General features: G+C 35.1%; 1 long non-coding RNA gene across 1 annotated transcript in view; it reads right to left on the reverse strand.

The window, feature by feature from the left end:
• LOC136034344 (uncharacterized) overlaps positions 1-612 on the reverse strand; it is a 37,973-nt gene extending 37,361 nt beyond the window's left edge. Inside the window, exon 1 of the long non-coding RNA XR_010619162.1 lies at positions 383-612. This is a non-coding gene — a long non-coding RNA (uncharacterized LOC136034344). The remainder of the gene's footprint in view (positions 1-382) is intronic.
• Positions 613-20,459: the final 19,847 nt, after the last annotated feature.

Here is a 20,459-nt window from a genome sequence, read left to right on the forward strand (position 1 = left end):
TTTTTATTTAATAAATTTATATCTTTATATTTATATTTATTCTCGTTTTTTCACTGGTTATGATTTGTATTTGTTTTGCGTTTCCCCGTTCCTCATTTTCTCGCTGTGTTTTCTTCTTTCTCGTGTTCGTTTTTCTTGTTTTCTGTAAGCTTTTAAAGCATTATATCCATTTTGATATGTGAAATAGAGATGCAATATATAATAATTATTTTTTCTCTTTAATTTTGGGCTAATTTAGTGTTTGTTACCTATCTTTGTAATCATTGCCCAATGTGCTTCTGTGCTAAATATATCTAAATCTACCTATCATAGCGACATAGCTTGGAAATTTTTGCTGAACAAATTTGCCATCTTCCGTCACAACTTAGCTTTACGACATTACCTCAGGGGAGTTTTGCTTTCTGGCATAGGAAGCACAGTAGAGACTCCTACTTTCATATAGAGAGGATATTCTGCCTGTCTTTCATCAAGCTTCTTTTTTAGGGCGATTAATTCACCAACAGGTGGCTCTTCAGCTTCAACTGCAGCTGCCAGTATTTGAGATGGTGTTTTCTTTAGTAACTAAAAAAACGTACATATATATTATTAAAGTCTTTCAAATATTGGTATCGCTCTATGTACACATAAATATATGGTTTTGACCAAAACACGGTCAAGGGCGGACAGGACCTCGAAAAGAGGGGTATTTTAGTGAAGAATGGGATTATATATCTTTATATTTATATCTATCTCTATTCACAGATGGGACACAGGGATACAACTACAATGGCGCGTAACTAATATGGCGCGTAACGACTTACGCGCGCGGGGGGGCTTGGGGCGTTACGCGCGCGTAACGACTTACGCGCGCGTAAGTCGTTACGCGCCATATTAGTTACGCGCCATTGTAGTTGTATCCCTGTGTCCCATCTGTGAATAGAGATAGATATAAATATATGTTTTTAACTACGTAAAACATGCAAATATACAACATTCTTCGCTGTCCCATTGTCTGTGCATATAAATAGATTGTCAGGTTTACTGACTCTTGAACATGCAACATATAATTGTCCATGGGAAAAACAATCCGTATTCAGATCTATACCTCATTATTCTAATGATGTGTCCCCGTGTCCTAGTCGTCATTTATATTCCCTGTGTCCCGGTCGTCATTTGTGTCCCGGTGTCCCAGTTTGTAATTTCTCTTTGTAAAGAGAAATTACAAACTGGGACACCGGGACCGGGGGGGCTTGGGGGGGCGCGAAGCGCCCCACCAACTAGGTGTTGGGGTGTCCCTGTGTCCCACCTGTGAATAGAGATAGATATAAATATATGTTTTTAACTACGTAAAACATGCGAATATACAACATTCTTCGCTGTCCCATTGTCTGTGCATATAAATAGCATTTATATTCCCTGTGTCCCGGTCGTCATTTGTGTCCTGGTGTCCCAGTTTGTATTTTCTCTTTGAGTGTCCCGGTCGTCATTTATATTCCCTGTGTCCCATCACGTATCTAGGGCTTATAATTATTTTTCCCATCAAGTTTCATTCCAATCCCTCCACTCTAAGCGTTTTCCAAGGTTTTAGGCCCCCAACTCCCCCCAATGTTACCAGATTCAGTCAGGATTTAAAATAAGAGTTGTGAGACACGATATCCTTCCAAACTTCAAATTTCATTAAGATCCAATCACTCCTTCGTAAGTTAAAAATTAAGTTAATTTTCACTCCTTCGTAAGTTAAAGTTCGTATTTGTCATAGAAAATTCACTAAAATTTTTAATCTTCCAGTCAATCTTGGCTAATAAATGAACAAAAAATACATCAAGGCAGGTACGGACGCTTGTTAGGCTATTATTAGCCGGTCGAAATCATTCTGGTAATATTTTGTAACAACAGAATAAATTTAGTATGTAATTGATTCAGACTATAGTCCTATTACCACGCTTGTTCAAAAACTGGGTATTAATTCTTTTTTTTGAGAATGAATTGGTCTTAACAGGTCACAGTATCTTGAGTTACAAATCTCGAAGGATGGCTGAAGGTCAAGTGGTAGCTTCTTAAGCTCTCTTATGGTAATTACCCCCTATGAGGATAGACATTTAGTTTAATAATAAATATAAAGTTGTCAACTTATGAAGCCGTCGGCAGTCTCTTATTCCTCAAATAATACTCCCCCTTTGAGTTATGATCTTCCTTATCTCTATGATTCTTCTATGAACTCTTCTAGTAATTTTTCTATACAAATGACATTAAATAAATCTGACCCATAAAACCTATTGTTAAAAGCATGTAAGCAGTTATTTTATCATATTTCGATATTGCTGCTTTTATTTTAGATTCAAAAGCCAAATTACATGCTTGGCTTTTGTTCTCAAGGTACATGCCAATCCTTGTGAGGGCTTGCAACATGTGGGAGGTAAGACCATCTTTCCACCCCCAGGGTCCCAATGATCCTCCTGTACAAACATGTCTGATTTAGTGAAGAAGGGGACAAACTTTAGCGTAAAGAGTGGGGTATTTAGGGGTGGAACCACCTTATATACGTAATAATTTCTGTTCGTTTTAAATTTTAATGTTGCTTCTTACTTTGAATTGAAAAAAATATTTTTATATTTAATTTGAAGACACCCGTTTTCTGTCTCGAGATTCAATTTTAGTTGATTTTGATGCAACAAAATCAAGAAAAGCCAATTTATCATTTTCCCTTTGTATTAGAAAAGTTGAACTCACAGTAATGCTTCTACTGCAGATAGGTCAAGGAAAAAGTTCTAGTAAGCCTTCTTTTGAACCGGTCTATGCACATTTTTTCATTTTCTCTGCTTGTGCTGTAGTTTTGTTCTATGTTTTATTTCAGGGATATAATTTCTTTAGCATAGGTAAGATTGAAAAAGTAGGTGTTAAACTTCATGCGTCGAGTAGTAAGAACCTAACAAAAAACAAAACTTTCTGGTATTTTTTTATGTATTATGTAAACTGCAAAAGTGTTTATGGTGTCTGAGCAATAATTTAAATTTTTTATCTCAAACTATGATATACCTGAAATTTTTAAAATTAGTTTTTTGTTTGATTTTAATTACTCAACACGTAGTTAAATTCAACTACGCTAATTCGAACATGAATTTCAATACTGTTAAAAACTTGAAAATTTTAATGTTCGTATGCAGTTTACTGCCTCCGATGATTATAAGTGTCAGATTAGTTTGTATGTTGTATGGACAGCCGCTTAGTATTATTTATCTATGCCTGCTACTATGGTTCCCGTTGTGGGTCAGTTTTGCAGTACTTCAGCTTCAAAACATCGATAATGAGCATCGAAAAGGTTCGGTAATCCTTAGTTCAGCATTAATTTGTTTATTCAATGTTTTATTTGTGTTTATTCTCACAGACACAAACGCAAGTAAAGAAGCTAGAGAAATAATTTTCCAAATCGCCTATGATAGCTCTATAATAAATTATGGGAAAGATCATTTCCTAAATAGGCTATTTAATCACACAAAATTCGCTGATGACATCCACAAAGGTCTGAACTGTTGTGGTATATACTATCCAGATGAACTCGAGCAGTATAGATTTAGCCCATTCTTCACTAAATCAGACATGTTTGTACAGGAGGATCATTGGGACCCTGGGGGTGGAAAGATGGTCTTACCTCCCACATGTTGTAAGCCCTCACAAGGATTGGCATGTACCTTGAGAACAAAAGCCCAAGCATGTAATTTGGCTTTTGAATCTAAAATAAAAGCAGCAATATCGAAATATGATAAAATAACTGCTTACATGCTTTTAACAATAGGTTTTATGGGTCAGATTTATTTAATGTCATTTGTATAGAAAAATTACTAGAAGAGTTCATAGAAGAATCATAGATATAAGGAAGATCAGAACTAATATCCCTTGCAACGTGTAGGATCGAACCTACAAACCATTACCTAGTAAGGTGAGGCCTGACCCAGTACACCATCGCAAGGTATTTATAATATTTATGTTTTCTCTACTATATATAGATAGTGTAACAGACGGACAAACAGCTTATTTTTATCTTCTATATAGATAAAAATATATATATTTTATATATATATATAATTAATTATAAGTATATATATATATATATATACTTATATATATCTATATATATAAAAATAAGTTGTCTGTCTGTGTGTGTGTCAGGTGACGTCATGTTTCTGTGTCGACTGACGTCATGAAGTTAGTTGTCGTCATTTTTGCTATGACGGTGACGTCATTAAAGATATTTAAGACATATATGTTCACGTAGAAATCTATTAATGTTTAACTTTAAAATGACTGATGAACTTACAATGGCAACAGCCGAGGAAGATGCTCAAAGAGTCTATGCCAAAAAACTTGCTGCTGATAGAGAAAGTCAGAAAAAAAAGCGTGCCGAGGAATCAAAAGAACAGCAAGGAAACAGGCTTGAGGCTGATAGAGAAAGAAAGAACAGAAAGCGTGCCGAGGAACTACCAGAGCAACGCGAAAGCAGACTTGCTGCTAAAAGAGAAAGTGAAAAAAGAAGGCGTGCCGAGGAATTTATAGGATATTGTAGGGCATCGTAGCATCGATGAGTTTCAGCAATTCTTAACAACTGAGCGTTTCGCTTATGAAGAATAATATCTCGAGGGAAAAACTGATCACCGACCTTAACGATTGCCACTTCGTCGATAGTTGGAGCATTGTATCTACGCACATGTTGGCCAGGAGGCGTTTTGTCAGCGGAAATAACAATTTTATGCGTTTCTTTTTTCCCTTTCTCTTTTAGCAGCAAGTCTGCTTTCGCGTTGCTCTGGTAGTTCCTCGGCAGGCTTTCTGTTCTTTCTTTCTCTATCAGCCTCAAGGCTGTTTCCTTGCTGTTCTTTTGATTCCTCGGCACGCTTTCTGTTCTTTCTTTCTCTATCAGCCTCAAGCCTGTTTCCTTGCTGTTCTTTTGATTCCTCGGCACGCTTTCTTTTCTGACTTTCTCTATCAGCAGCAAGTTTTTTGGCATAGACTCTTTGAGCATCTTCATCGGCTTTTGCCATTGTAAGTTCATCAGTCATTTTAAACTTAAACATTAATAGATTTCTACGTGAACATATATGTCTTAAATATCTTTAATGACGTCACCGTCATAGCAAAAATGACGACAACTAACTTCATGACGTCAGTCGACACAGAAACATGACGTCACCTGACAGACAGACAACTTATTTTTATATATATACTAGCTGTTGGGGTGGCGCTTCGCGCCACCCCAACACCTAGTTGATGGGGCGCTTCGCGCCCCCCCAAGCCCCCACGCGCGCGTAAGTCGTTACGCGCCATATTAGTTACGCGCCATTGTAGTTGTGTCCCTGTGTCCCACCTGTGAATAGAGATAGATATAAATATATGTTTTTAACTACGTAAAACATGCGAATATACAACATTCTTCGCTGTCCCATTGTCTGTGCATATAAATAGATTGTCAGGTTTACTGACTCTTGAACATGCAACATATAATTGTCCATGGGAAAAACAATCCGTATTCAGATCTATACCTCATTATTCTAATGATGTGTCCCTGTGTCCCGGTTGTCATTTATATTCCCTGTGTCCCGGTCGTCATTTGTGTCCCGGTGTCCCGGTCTGTAATTTCTATTCGAACAATCCCTGTGTCCCGGTCGTCATTTATATATCCCGCCTGTGCCCCCGGCGTCTCCGTTGTAGTTGTGTCCCTGTGTCCCGGTCGTCATTTATATTCCTAATTTCATGACGTCAGTCAACACATATATATAGATAGTGTAAATTTAACCTAAAGCTGAAATTTTATCCCAACTCCTTAAGAATGAGCTCTGAATCACAAAGGTCGTAGAATAAATAGTTGATATTACTAAAAATACTTTAGCGTAAAGAGTGAGGTATAACGAGGAAGTAAACCCCTCATATGCGTAATAATTTTTGTTCGTTTTAAGTTTTAATGCTGCTCCTTACTTTCAGTAGAAAAAACTCTTCATATTTATTTTTTCATTGTTTATTAAATAATGCTAGAAAATCCTGGGCCCCCTTTATTGAAATTCTCTTCCCCCATGACAAGTTTCTCCATGGAAATATCCTCCCACATAACTCCCCCCTCAAATCCCCCCCTAAACAAAAAAAAATCCCCCTGAAAACGCCTGTACACTTCCCAGTAACCATTACTATATGTAAACACAGGCCAAAGTTTGTAACTTGCAGCCCCTCCCACAGGGACTGCGGGGGAGTAAGTCGTACCTAAAGACATAGTTATTAGGTTTTTCGATAATGGTGAATAAAATGGCTATCTCAGAATTTTGACCCGGCAACTTTTGGGTAAAAATGAGCGTGGGAGGGGGCCTAGGTGCCCTCCAATTTTTTTGGTCACTTAAATAGGGCATTAGAACTTTTAATTTTCGTTAAAGTGAGCCCTCTGGCGACATTCTAGGACCACTCAGTCGATACGGTCACTCCTGGGAAAAAACAAAAAAACAAATAAACATGCATCCGTGATCTGTCTTCTGGCAACAAATGCGAAATTCCACATTTTTGTAGATAGGAGCTTGAAACTTCTACAACAAGGTTCTCTGATGCGCTGAATCTGATGGTGTGAATTTCGTTAAGATTGTATGACTTTTAGGGGGTGTTTCCCCCTATTTTCTGAAATGAGGCAAATGGTCTCAGGCTCGTAACTTTTGATGGGCTTAACTCATCTTGTTGAAACTTATATATTTAAAATCAGCAATAAAATGCGATTCTTTTGATGTAACTATTGGTATCAAAATTTAATTTTTTCAAGCTTCGGTTACTATTGAGTCGGGTCGTTCCTTACTACAGTTCGTTTCCTCGAAGTGTTTGATTTATGACCTTAACCGCATCCTGAAGCACATCTTTCAATTCTGGTGCTATCAATGAACTAAGAAGCGTCCAAAGTATTTTTACATGCCAGGACTGTAAGGTCCCGTCGGTCGCAAAAGGGTTCAGCTGACTAATTCGGAATAACATGCACTTCGTTCACAATCATACAATGGCTAAATGAAAATAACACAAAATGTTTATATAGTTTCTTGGAAATAACACTTAGAAATTTTCTTGATAATATTTATCAGGATTATTTCGGTTTTAAGAGATTGACAAAAATAAATCTAAATTTTTTATAAATTTTTATAACATCTTCTGGTTCATAGTAAATTTATGCAAGATATTATAATGATCGGAATAGAAATGCTGGTATAAACAGTCTTTCCGAACCAGAAAATTTTATGATATGTTTATCTGCGATGATTCTTATTTTTCTTTATAACAATATTTTTACAAGTTAAAAAATATTTTTTGTTAAATTATGTTTTTATCACTTGCGACCCCATAATTTTACTACGCGACCCCAAATGGGGTCGCGACCCATAGTTTAAGAAGCCCTGCTCTAAATGATAGCAGTGACTGGGGTGTCAATGTTAATGTTTACATCCAAGACTTCCATTTAGATGTTTTGATGCCTTCCAACTGCCACATTCTACGGCTGCCCATAGTGGCCTGATGCTACATTAAACTAGAACCAAAGTTAAATTGAAATCAAGTTGTCTGCAAATCTATTCCTCTGTCATGAATTCCGATATGTATTTAATTATCTTCAAGACTTATATTCGGTGGTTTGGATTTTTACCACTTCTTATGGCCAACCGTTGTGGCCTGATGAGGCATTTAACTAGAACCATAGTTACATTGAAGCCAGGTTGCCAACAAGTTTATTCCCATAGTCATAAAGTGACTTGTTAAATTAATAAATTATCTATAAGACTTACATTTTGAGGTGCTGATGCTTACCACTTACTACCTCCTGTGGCCACCCATGTGACCTAATTCTGCATCAAACTAGAATTATAATAAAATTGAAGTCAAGTTGTCAGCAAATCTATTCTCTTTGCCAAAAAATTATTATTGCAATTAATTATCTCCAAGACTATATATATATATATATATATATATATATATATATATATATATATATATATATATATATATATATATATATAAATAAGTTGTTTGTCTGACTGTCGACTGACGTCATGTTTGTTTGTCGACTGACGTCATTATAAGGATTGAGCTGTATATCGTCATGAAGTTGTCTGACGTCATGAAGTTAATTGTCGTCATTTTTGCTATGAAGGTGACGTCATTAACGGTATTTAAGATATTTGTTCACGGAAAAATGTTTAATTGTAAAATGACTGAAGAACCTACAATGGCAAACAGCCGAGGAAGCTGCTCAAAGAGTTTATGCCAAAAAACTTGCTCCTGGTAGAGAAAGTAAGAAAAGAAAGCGTTCCGAGGAATCACAAGAACAGCAAGAAAACAGGCTTGCAGCTGATAGAGAAAGTAAGAAAAGAAAGCGTGCCGGGGAATCACAAGAACAGCAAGAAAACAGGCTTGCGGCTAAAGAACGCAAAACCGCGCAGTTAGATGAAAATCCACCTGGACAGCGGGAGTCAAAACATATCAAAACTGAAAATGACAGCGATGATGATTGGGTTTGGGATTTTGACTTGGATAAGGTCATCAATGCCTATCAGATATAAGTTAAAAAAACAAAGGTTCGTCGATATGTAGTTCATAGTGACGCTGAAAAATAAAGAAGAAAAAGAAAACTGAAAAAAGAAAAAAGGTAAAAAACTAAAAAAAACTAAAAAGAAAAAACACTCAAAGAGAAATTACAGACCGGGACACAAATGACGACCGAGACAGAGGGAATATAAGTGACGACCGGGAACCTCAAAGAGAAATTACAGACTGGGACACCCGGACACAAATCACGACCGGGACAAAGGGAATATAAATGACGACCGGGACACAGGGACACAACTACAACGGGGACGCCGGGGGCACAGGCGGGATATATAAATGACGACCGGGACATAGGGATTGTTCGAATAGAAATTACAGACCGGGACACCAGGACACAAATGACGACCAGGACACCAGGACACAGGGAATATAAATGACGACCGGGACACTCAAAGAGAAATTACAAACTGGGACACCGGGACACAAATGACGACCGGGACACAGGGAATATAAATGACGACCGGGACACAGGGACACATCATTAGAATAATGAGGTATAGATCTGAATACGGATTGTTTTTCCAATGGACAATTATATGTTGCATGTTCAAGAGTCAGTAAACCAGACAATCTATTTATATACACAGACAATGGGACAGCGAAGAATGTTGTATATTCCCGCGGGGGGGCTTGGGGAGCGCGAAGCGCCCCACCATCTAGGTGTTGGGGTGGCGCGAAGCGCCACCCCAACAGCTAGTATATATATATATATATATATATATATATATATATATATATATATATATATATATATATATATATATATATATATATATATATATATATATATATATATATATATATATATATATATATATATATATATATAATTATTGATAATATTAATATATAAAATAACATTAATACTATCAATTATTAATCTTATTTGATTCTTACAATCAATATTAATTATTATTTTTATTAATAATGGATTTATTTATTTATGCATAAATAAAATTTTATAAATAAAATAAATTGTAAACTAATATATAAGTAAATTTAATATTTTATATATAGATAAAATAATTTATTTATTTTATATATAAAATAAAATTCTTTATCTCAGTATGGCAGATTTTAATTGTGTACTTTAATGAACTGATAATATGAAGTTTGAATGGAGCTGTAATTATTATAAATTTAGTAAGCTGTTTCAGAATTGTTGATTTAGTTGGCTTTTTACATTTTACAAAAGAAGGTAAAATGTGTCGTTTGTTATAATTGCAATTTACATGTTACAAAAAAATTCTTCCCGTGGACTAAGTCTAAAGGTCACCAATGGAGACCGTTAATCCACCCCTTGCGAACGAGGACGTGTTCACTAGGCATACTTTCGTATCTTTATGGTTTTTTTTTTTTTTTTTTTTTTTTTTTTTTTTTTTTTTTTTTTTTTTTTTTTTTTTTACAAAAAATTTCATTTTCAACTAAGAATTTAGAACTTGTTTAAGAAATAAAAATTTTGATGTGTAGCAAACAAGTATTTTCCAAACGTACAATCCTGTAAATTTCTTTGATGCTGAAAAGAATTTAGGCCAACATAGCATACAATTTCTAATACTGCGTTCAGTTCTATTCTCTATGATTGACAAAAACTTTATAAAACAATGAAGACCTACAAGTTTCTTTATCTTCTTCTAATATAAATCGCATTTCGCGAACAGTTTGTCTCTTAAGTCTTGGAGAATAATGCATCTGAGCGACTCTGGTTGCTACTGTTTCCAATTTTGGCTTCTTTCTCGAGCCGATTGCTTGTAACACTGCACGATTGGCTTCCACTTGACACATCTCTTCCATCTCCACCCTTTCCATCTCTTTAACTTTGACTCTTAGCTTTGCTTGTTGTTCAGGGTCTTCAGTCCTAGATCTGGATTTGGCAGCCTTTATTAATGTTTCCCTTTCGCTTTCTTCGTGTTTTTTTCTTTTTGCTTTCTGTAAGTCTTCGAGAAATTCAATTTGAGCTCTAACATCTTGACCAACATAATAATCTCCTTTGTTCTTAATAAATTCCATTTTATGTTTCGTGATAACCGATAGGCGTTCCAATATATGTTGTAGTCGTTCTTGAGTAGCGTGACTAAGCAGGGTAATGAAATCTGGGGATATCTCTTCTATGCCAGGATATTGAGATAAGACTTTCTGCACTTTTCCTTGTAATGACGTTGGAGGAAAAAATACTTCGTCTTCAACTGATCAGATTTGAGTTCCAACTAATATAGTGGGACCTAGGAGTCTTTGAGATTCCTCGGCTAAATTTACTCCACCCATCGTTGCCACATCATTGATATCATCATCACCACTAAGGACAGGCGAGGAATTAAGAGACGAGCTGAATTTGTTTTCTTTGGATATGATACTCTTTTGGACAGAACTACACATGGACACAGGGCTTTCTATTCCTTTGTTAACTGTTTTGAGCTGATTAGGAGTTACCAAATTCCTCTAGGGTACCTTTTCTTTCGGGATGACTATTCTGTTTTGTATATTTTGGGTTCTAGGCGGTTCAGGTGGTGCACCAATTGTATGTTGGGTAGCAACAGGAGCTTGCACAGTTATTTGAGTTTGGGGGCTTTGAAATTGGTTAGGCTGTATGGCTCTGATTATTGGAGCATTTGCGACTGTTTTGGAGCCAAGTGGGGACATGGGACTAGCTGGCACAACTGGTGGTGGAGCAGGTGCTGAATTTAGAGATGGCGGAACAAGTCCATCAATTTTTATATCATATTTTTATATCATAATTTTTATATAATTTTATAATTTTATATATATTTTTTTTATATAATATATATTTTTATATATATTTTTATATATAATTTTATATAATTTTTATATCATAATTTTTATATATATAAATATATATAATATATATATATATATATATATATATATATATATATATATATATATATATATATATATATATATATATATAATATAAATAAACAATATTATAATAAATTAATACAAAACGTTAAGAAAAAGTGATAAAATAATTAAAGATAAAAAGGGTAAAAACTACTCATAAAAACCAAAAAAAAATTAACTCAGGCGATAGTTTACTGAGCTTGATTGTTGGCTTTATCATTCAGTATCCTTAGAGCCTTTTGGCAGTTTAATCCAATTATCAGTTTTACACTCTTTACACTAGATTTATCCTTCTCTACAATTTCCACAACTCTATCACCATCAACAATTACTTTGCCAGATTTCTCCATCAGGTTTTCTTCAATCAAAATAGAACCACCACTAACACCATCTACTTGCATCATCTACATGATTTTTGTGAGGTTTATCCTTTGTCCTGTTTAAGCTTTTTTCTTTTACCTTTTTCTTGAGGCGCTTTATCAAGTGTTTCTGTGTCATTTAAAATTGATATTTGCTCACTACTTGGCATTTCCACATTGTTTTGTACAACCTGCACTGGTGAGCCAACACTACTTGGATTCACAATTGGAGAATATTTGTGTGAAATCTGGTCATGTATTTGTGCTGGGAGCGTTGAGTCTGAGATGGGTGAATTTGTGACATCAGACTTTGTTGTGAAGTCCCTACACTCAAAGCAACAGAGGCAGGAGATAGTGGCGAAGGCCCTGGAGACTACATTGGGGCATAAAAGCTCACGTGCTGCATTATCTAAAAGTTCAAGATAAATATTTCAAAATAAAATAAAGAAAAGAATAACAACATATAATTAGCTACATTTGACATTGCACTACGCGATTTTGGGGTGCCTCAGGTAATTGATGATGCTTCTGTAAGGCAATCTTTCTTCTTAAAGCGTCAGTTTTAACAACTTTAAAAACTTTGCCTACAAAATGCTGCCTTTTCTATGAAAAACCAGCTTGTCATTATCTATACTCTTTAAACACTGGAAAAAATGCTGTATTTAAGCAGCATTAGATTTAGAACATACCTTTAATATAAAACAAAATATGTTACTAATGGTTTTGACACAAAACGGCATATTTTCTAAAATGGACAGAAAATACATGTTACAAATTATCCCCGTCCTTCTCTAACTTAATTATATTTTTTTGAAGATATTGTCACATATTGATAGATCTGTATGTCTGAAGGTGGTGATTTCGAAGAAGCCCTTGTAGTCTAACAAACAAAACAACCAAAGATGTCATAACTAAATAAAGCAAATCAACAATTAATTTCTAATCCACAAAATTTAAAAAAAAAGAATCCAGCATTAAAGAACAAAATACAGTGTAGTAAATAAACGATTAAGAGTCCAATTTCAAATTATCTTAGAAGATAGGTTATAGTATGCCAAGTCAAATTATTTGAAAGTTTGCTAAACTAAAATGCAATTAAGTATTGAGCTTTCCAAGGCTTGTAGTAGCAAAAAAAAAAGAAAAAAAGAATATTTGCAAAGATGGTAGATACATTCCCATAGGAAGGTAGATCTTTCTTCGCTGTTCTATGGGAAGGTCACCTCCCACCCGTCAGATGTAAAAAAAAAACACCCTATTTGGCAATTCATAAAAAAAGCGAAAAATAGACAAATTGCCCCCCCCCCAAATTTAATACGTTTTGTTCCTTAAACCAAACATTTAACTTGGTCGAATTGGCGCCATTAGCTGTAATACAAGGATGGTTGTTCATACAAAGATGGTTTTTTCATAGAAGGATAGTTGTTTACACAAAGATGGTTTCAAGCAGTTCGTGGTAACGAACTGTAGTAAGGAGTGATCCGGCTCAATAGTACGAAACTCTAAAAAACAAAATTTTGACCGTGATCAGTCTTCTGGCAAAAAATATGAAATTCCACAATTTTGTAGATAGGAGCTTGAAACTTCTGCAGTAGGGTTTTCTGATACGCTGAATGTGATTCGTTAAGATTCTATGACTTTTAGAGGGTGTTTCACCCTATTTTTCAAAACAAGGCCAATTTTCTCAGGCTCGTAACTTTTTATATGTAAGACTAATTTTGATGAAACTTATATATTTAAAACCTGCATAAAAATCCAATTCTTTTGATGTATCTATTAGTATTAAAATCCCATTTTTAAAAGTTTCGTTTACTATTGAGCCGGGTCGCTCCTTACTACAGTTCGTTAACACCAGCTGTTTGATTACATTTGAGGTTTTGGCATTTCTTTAAAAGGTTAATTTTATCCCAGAGTACGCTGAAAAATCAGAACCACTGGAATACAGTTAAAACTTCTTTGAGTAAAGCTTAAATGAAAATTAAAAAAAAAATCAGACAAAATGTTCCCCAGAAAGTGCCATTATACCAGAGATGGGCTGTACAACCGTAATAGTAACAAAAGGATTTTTCCGAATTGTTCATGAGGATAAGCCATGCGCATCAGTGTTAGTGGTTGAAGCTTAACGACAACCAATAAATGCAAAGTCACTTTTCTTCCGTACTTAATAGAAGAGATATGACACTACAGTATTCATCAGACACATTTCTGTCTTTGAATTGAAAACATCTGAACACTATTTAATAACATATAGAACAAAAACAAGTTGGCACACAAACCAAGTTTGACTATGAATATGATTAAACAAAATGGGGAAAAATCCTGTGAATTGGAAATAGGCCAAACTTGGACAAAACATGCTGGCAATCCTGTAACCTTTGAGATGGATTTACCATGTATGTCGTTCAGACAGTCTGTCGTTCTGTCTTTTGGATCTGTTCCTGTCACGGTTGAACCAGCTGGTATTGATCCTGTAATTTTTGAGATGACTTTACCGAGTGTGTTGTTCAGACAGTCTGTCGTTCTGTCTTTTGGATCTGTTTCTGTCACGACTGAACCAGCAGGCGTTGATGTCAGGACTCAGGAGACAGGATCACAACAATTTAACTTTCGACCTTTTGGATCAAATGTGGACAAATGCAAGATCTTTGAGAAAGAACGAAAGAGGCTCAGTCGGACATCCTGGGCCTTTGCAGCAGAGCTGAATGATCGTGACAAGGAGAGAAGAAAAAAGGCCATGACTCGTGCTGAAGAAATACAGAAGCTATTAGACCCAAGCCTTACAAAGCTGAGATCGAAAAAAAAGGAAAATGGGCTCCGTAATGAGTTTTACAAGGCAATAGAAAGGTATGATGATAATTTTATTTTAATATACACAGATGGTTCTTTCAAGTTGAATCAAGGAAGTGGATGTTCGATAGCCATTCCTCGCCGTAAACAAGTAATATGCATAAGAACAGAAAGTAAAAGTTCAATCCAAGCCGAATATGAAGGAATATTGAGAGCATTGGAGGTAATTTTAAGCCCAAAATGGGGATCTCAAGATTCGGTAGTTATTTGTACTGACTGTTTGAGCTGCTTAGACTCTATAGTGTCTGCTTAGACTCTATATATGTCCGCTTGTGATACTTAAATTTTCTTATTCGGAATTCTACATGTACGTGTATTTACCTGAAGGAAGCTTAAAGGGCCCTTAACTTGGTATCTAATGGAAAATATTGTCTGAATACAACGCCTCTTATACAATGTATAACGTCATTGCAATACTACTCTATATTTTTTTGCTCTTTAAATCTATTTGAATGTTACGTCTTTCACATTAAAGATTTGTTTTTAAATAAAGGCTCTAAAGTATAGTCAGCCGAAGCATGCATGTCCTGTCCATGACCCTCCAGAGTCTTGCCATGCCCCGTGGGTGGGGTCTGCGCCCCAAACGGGGAATCACGGGCCAAAAGAGAGAAAAAGGAAAAAAACATTTTTCCCTTCTTTAAAATCTTGAAAAAGGATAAGAGTAAAGTTTCCAACTTAAAAAAAAAGACAAAATTCCGACTTTGTCAAACCTTTAAATGAATACTTGGCAAAAAGATTTGGGTGATATTTCATAGCATTTTTTAATTCGACAGAAAGACTTTTATAGTGATGAATGTTATTTACATTTGTTCTGCAAAATAATTATTTGTATGTAGGCTAAATTCATTTGTTTCCATGCCGAAATAGATCAAAATAATTCTTAAGTGCAAATCCCCTTTCCCCATAAGCCACCTAGTAGAAGTTTGTAGGAACAGTTTTTCGAGCAATAGTATAACGTTCAAAAAATGCAAAATAAAAAAAATATATATCCAAGGAACGCTATTAGAAAATAAAGGGTGAAAAGATCCGAAACGAACAGAAAAAAGTATATAGGAAGAGACGAAAGTAAAGCAAGTTTTTGAATAATCACATGACAAACTTTTAAACAGTGATACATGCTTTAGTGCATCACATTAAAGGTCCTGCCAAAATAAAAAGCGAATTGCGTTTTGGAATTAAGTCTATGACGTGCTTTGTGAACCAAATGATATACTGGCTGAATCAAACAATGCTTTATTTGTCGGAAAAGAGTTCCCCTGTTCCTCATTCTATGGTCTTCTGACGTAGATATTGACATAATTTACGAGCTGATGATTCAAATAATATAATCTGTTTTTGTTTAAATTTTTTTCTTACATATTAGCTACCCGAAAAATATGCATATTTTAGGATTATGCATATTTGACCTAAAAATATAATAAACACAAAGCTAATCAGCATAATAAATTGCAAGTTTTCGTTTTGTCAGGTAAAAGCTTTTTTTGTAAAACAGTCCTTGCAAAGTAGACAGTTGATATAGACAATTATTTCAAGTTCCATGTAAATGAATTATTCATTGAGGCTTCATAAAATTGTGCATAGTAATGTAGTTTTGCATAAGCCACTAAAGAAGAAGAGTGGGTGTGAGTAGGTCGGTGGGAAGGGGTGGGCCTGAAGCCTCAAAAATGTATTTTGGCTCAAGTTTTCTTGCTTAATGAAAATTCAGATAAATATAGAAGAGAGGAAGAAGTAGGTAGATTTCACTCCTAATGTCCTTCCGATAAGCCTGTGAGATGGCGCTGAGGTGTAATAGCGCCCTTCTTATTGGAGAGGTATTTTGTGCAACATAGGTTCGTAAGCTTACCTGCACAGAAGGGTAGGAGGTAAGGAGGGAATGGGTATCCACTGTAAAATATTTTGTTGAAGAAATCTTGAAAACCTTGAAAATGATAGCGACTCTCGAAGCATTATTGTTCAAATGTTAGGCTTTGAAAATGGTGATTGAAGGGGGAGTGGAAGCCTCCCTCGCATTTAAGAGAGCCCTGGATCAAATAGTTCGTAGCATATCACTTTAAGTAAAGGGCAAGCCTTGTCAATAGAAAGCGAAACTAATGCGCTCAATTCTCTAAAAATGAATACTTACGCACCAGTGTAACTAAAGTAGTAATAAAAGTGTTTTTTTCACTCTGCCTCGAGAATGAAATAGCTTATTGTTGTGTATTTGCTAAAAAGATTTAATCTAAACTTAAAATGTTTTAAAGGGCGATCATTATACAACTTGCAACTACCCATTAATTATATTCGTTGCACTCAAAAATGCTTTAAATAAAGCACTATAAAACCTTAATATAAAGAGCGGGAACCTAAGGGTACGGGTAGTCCCATTCAGATACATTGTGAATGTATGTCAACTTTTCAGAGAAACTAATACTGGGGAACCAGCCAGATTTCCTGTACCAAATTTCTTTATCAATTCAATTCCATTTATTCAAAAGAAAAACAGAAAAAACTACAAAACTTTAGACCCCCACAAAGCCTTTTCGGCCCGTGACAGTGGGATACTAAACATAATGTTAAATAATAGCACTAAAATCAAACAAAAGGTCAAGAAGAAAGAAGAAAAAAACAAAAAATTACAAAAACAAAAACTACCATGCCAATCAAAATAAATAAATTAAACAAATTGAAAATGAAAGATAGAGGGGAAAAAGAAGAGAGGAGAGAACTAGCTGTTTAGGCATAAGAGGGGGCTGGGTAGCTCTTTTTTCAATTGTCCATAAGGATGGCATTTTAACTAGTTAACTGGTTGACCTAATTGTAACTGGTAGGGAATTCCATATGGAGGCACAACATAAAAATGGTTGGAAATCTGATCTTATGGTTTTAGTTTTCTGACTGGAAATATCATATCTGTCTTGCTTTCTCTTTACTGACTCAATTCTACGTGTGGAGGTGTTAAGAGTAATTGTCTGGGGTAAACTTTTACCATTAGTGAATTGTCCAGACGACATTTCATTGAGGAGGGGGATTTTTTCGTGGAGGCGGAACCAGATTTCCTGGCGTTATTGAAAAAACTTAAAACGAAAAGAAATTATTATGTATTCAAGAAGACTGCCCCCTCCTCAATTCCTCGCTCTTTTCGCTAAGTTGTCCCATTTTTTTTTTGTCTCAATAATTTTGTCCCAGTTCTTTAAAAAGGACTCCTGAAACACAAGGGTCGTTTAATTAAAACAAAACTTTGGCATGAAGAGTGAGGTGTTGAGGAAGTGGCAATCTCCTCGTATACGCAATAATTTCTGTTCGTTGATGTTTTAATATTGCTCCTTATTTTCAGTTGAAAAAGCTTGTTTTTTTAAAATATAATTTGTGAAGAAAAGGTACTTCCTATGGAAGAGATTGACTTTCAAGAAGTTTCGCTGAGAGAAGCAACTGCAGCTAATTCGATAACCGGTAGGCAAGGCTATATACGCTTTCAATGCAAAAGGAAAGCGTTCCACAAGCACATTCAGTTGTACAAACACGGGCCTTTTATGCAAAAGTGCCATAATAGTTAAAGTTGTCGCAATAAATGGGATTTCAATCACACAATATAGTAGAGTTCAGGTTCTTTCAATATTTTAAACATTTGGTGCTCCAGCAATATTGCAATTAGATAATGGTAGAGAATTCTGTAATCAATTTCAATCCGAAATTTACGCTATGTGCAATTTTTTATTGCTATTATTTTATTTTCTAATTAAAAATGTACTGTGTGTTTTACGTTCTTAGTCATTCCTCCCAGGAACAGCGGCGAAAAAATGTTTAAAGCGGAGAAAAAAAATGTAAAAAGCTGTAGAAATGCTCAACATTCATCATTAGTGCATGGTGAATGTTGATATTCTTCGGTAAGTCAGAAATAAGGATATTTAGCAAATACTTCGGATATAAACCAAATGAATATGTTTTTGTTGACATTCAACGATGAATTTCGACATTTAACAAACAGTTTTATTCATTTTAGCTGAAGTTTACTCGTAACCATTCCTCATAATGAAAGTTTTTTTTAGGGGGGGGGGGCATGGTACTCTCCTTCCTCCTTCTATATTTTTCTGGGTCCTTGACGAAACTTAAGAAATTTGGGCCTAAAAATACGCTTTTTGACGCTTCAAAGGCCCTCCCCCTGTCCCTACTTGCAGATATATTGACTGGTCATCCTCCCTAGTAGCTGATGTACAATTAACTAAATTCAGTGCTGAATAAGCTCTACTTAAGTGAAGCGATTAAATAATTATCCGTATTAGAAGTTCATTTTGTGGAGTGCTTTTAGCTTGAGCAACGAATGGGTCACTGTGCGAATTAATGACCTCCGAAACTGTAAAGCTGAACACATAGCTTTCCAATTGTTGTAAATCGATTGGCTATCTCATAATTTCCACTCGGTTGTATTTTGGTCCTCTGAAGGCCAAAGTTGTCGTTTTTTACCAGAAAACTGTAGAAAGCGCTGCTTTTCTGTGGTGCGATCTCTTGCCATTTATAAAAGGACGTAGAAGTTTGAATTTACAGTCGAGCAATCCATCCCCTTTATTCTAGGATATGATCATCCTTGGAGAAAAAGAATACCTGTCCGTGACCAAACTTGTCGAAAAAAAAAAATTTTGCTTTTCTTAGATAGAGATTAGAAACCTCTCTCAAAGGGTTCTCCGACTATCTAAACTTGACAATGAGATTTGTATTTTAATTGTTCTGATTGTTTCTTGGTGTTTTCCACATTTTCCTTTAATTTGTCAAATTTTATCAGGCTCGTATGTTTTGTTAAATAATTCTTATCACAGTGAATTTTATGTATAAAAGATACAATTCATTTTATCTATAAATTGCCACCAAAATAATTTTTTTTAGATTTTCGGTTATAATTAGTATGAGTCGCTTCTTACTTACAGTTCGCTACCACAAAATGTTTGATATAGATACAGTATGACTTCTGCCCTTATTCTTTAGATTGTTGTTAATGCATCAATTTAGCTCACTGTAAAGTAATAAGGTCAGCGCAAATCGAGTCAAAGAACTGTCCAAAGTTTTATCTTATCCATTTACTAACTTATTATAAAGAGTTACTGTGCTTATTGTGATATCGTATTTATACTTTTGTTTCAGAATCCTATGGGTCAACGCATGGGGCAACCAAATTTAGCGGCGATGAGTCAGCAAGGTCCTCCTTTTGATGATGGCTTATTTGACTTAATCTAGTATGATTATTTAAATTTTTACTTGTTTAGATTTTCCATTCTATTTTGTATATAGATTATGTATATAATTTGTAAAATGTTATTCTAACCAGTGGTGGGATTTGAAAACTGTGCCTCCGTTATCATTCTTCCAGGGCTGCCACAGGTTCAGGTGGTAATAAATAGGGATTTTGGACCCAAAATGGACCTCAAAGTTTTCAGAAAGATTTTGAAAGAAAAAGCAGTGACACAACAACAAATGACACTTTACAAAAAAAAAACAGAAAACAAATGAAATGATCCTTTGAAGACATCTCTCCATGATCAGAGGCCAAATGATAATTAAGAAACAGACCTCCTTAGAATCATAACGTTATAGGAGGAGCCTTTTTTTACTGAACGCTTTTCTTTCGGATACAAAATCAGATACAAAATATGATGAAAGAGATAAGTCAAACCATTCTTATTCAAACTAGACTTCAAACCCTAAACCTTACAAAAAGAAAAGAAGTTAGTAGAAAAATATAGAAGCTGTTACCAGAAATGCATTCAAATAAAAAAAAAAGGGCGATAGGAAGTAATCTAATGGTTCGAGAAATGTATGCAGGCTCAAAACTGTACAAGA

This window comes from Artemia franciscana, chromosome 2 (assembly GCF_032884065.1).
Source record: "Artemia franciscana chromosome 2, ASM3288406v1, whole genome shotgun sequence".
NCBI lineage: Eukaryota > Metazoa > Arthropoda > Branchiopoda > Anostraca > Artemiidae > Artemia > Artemia franciscana.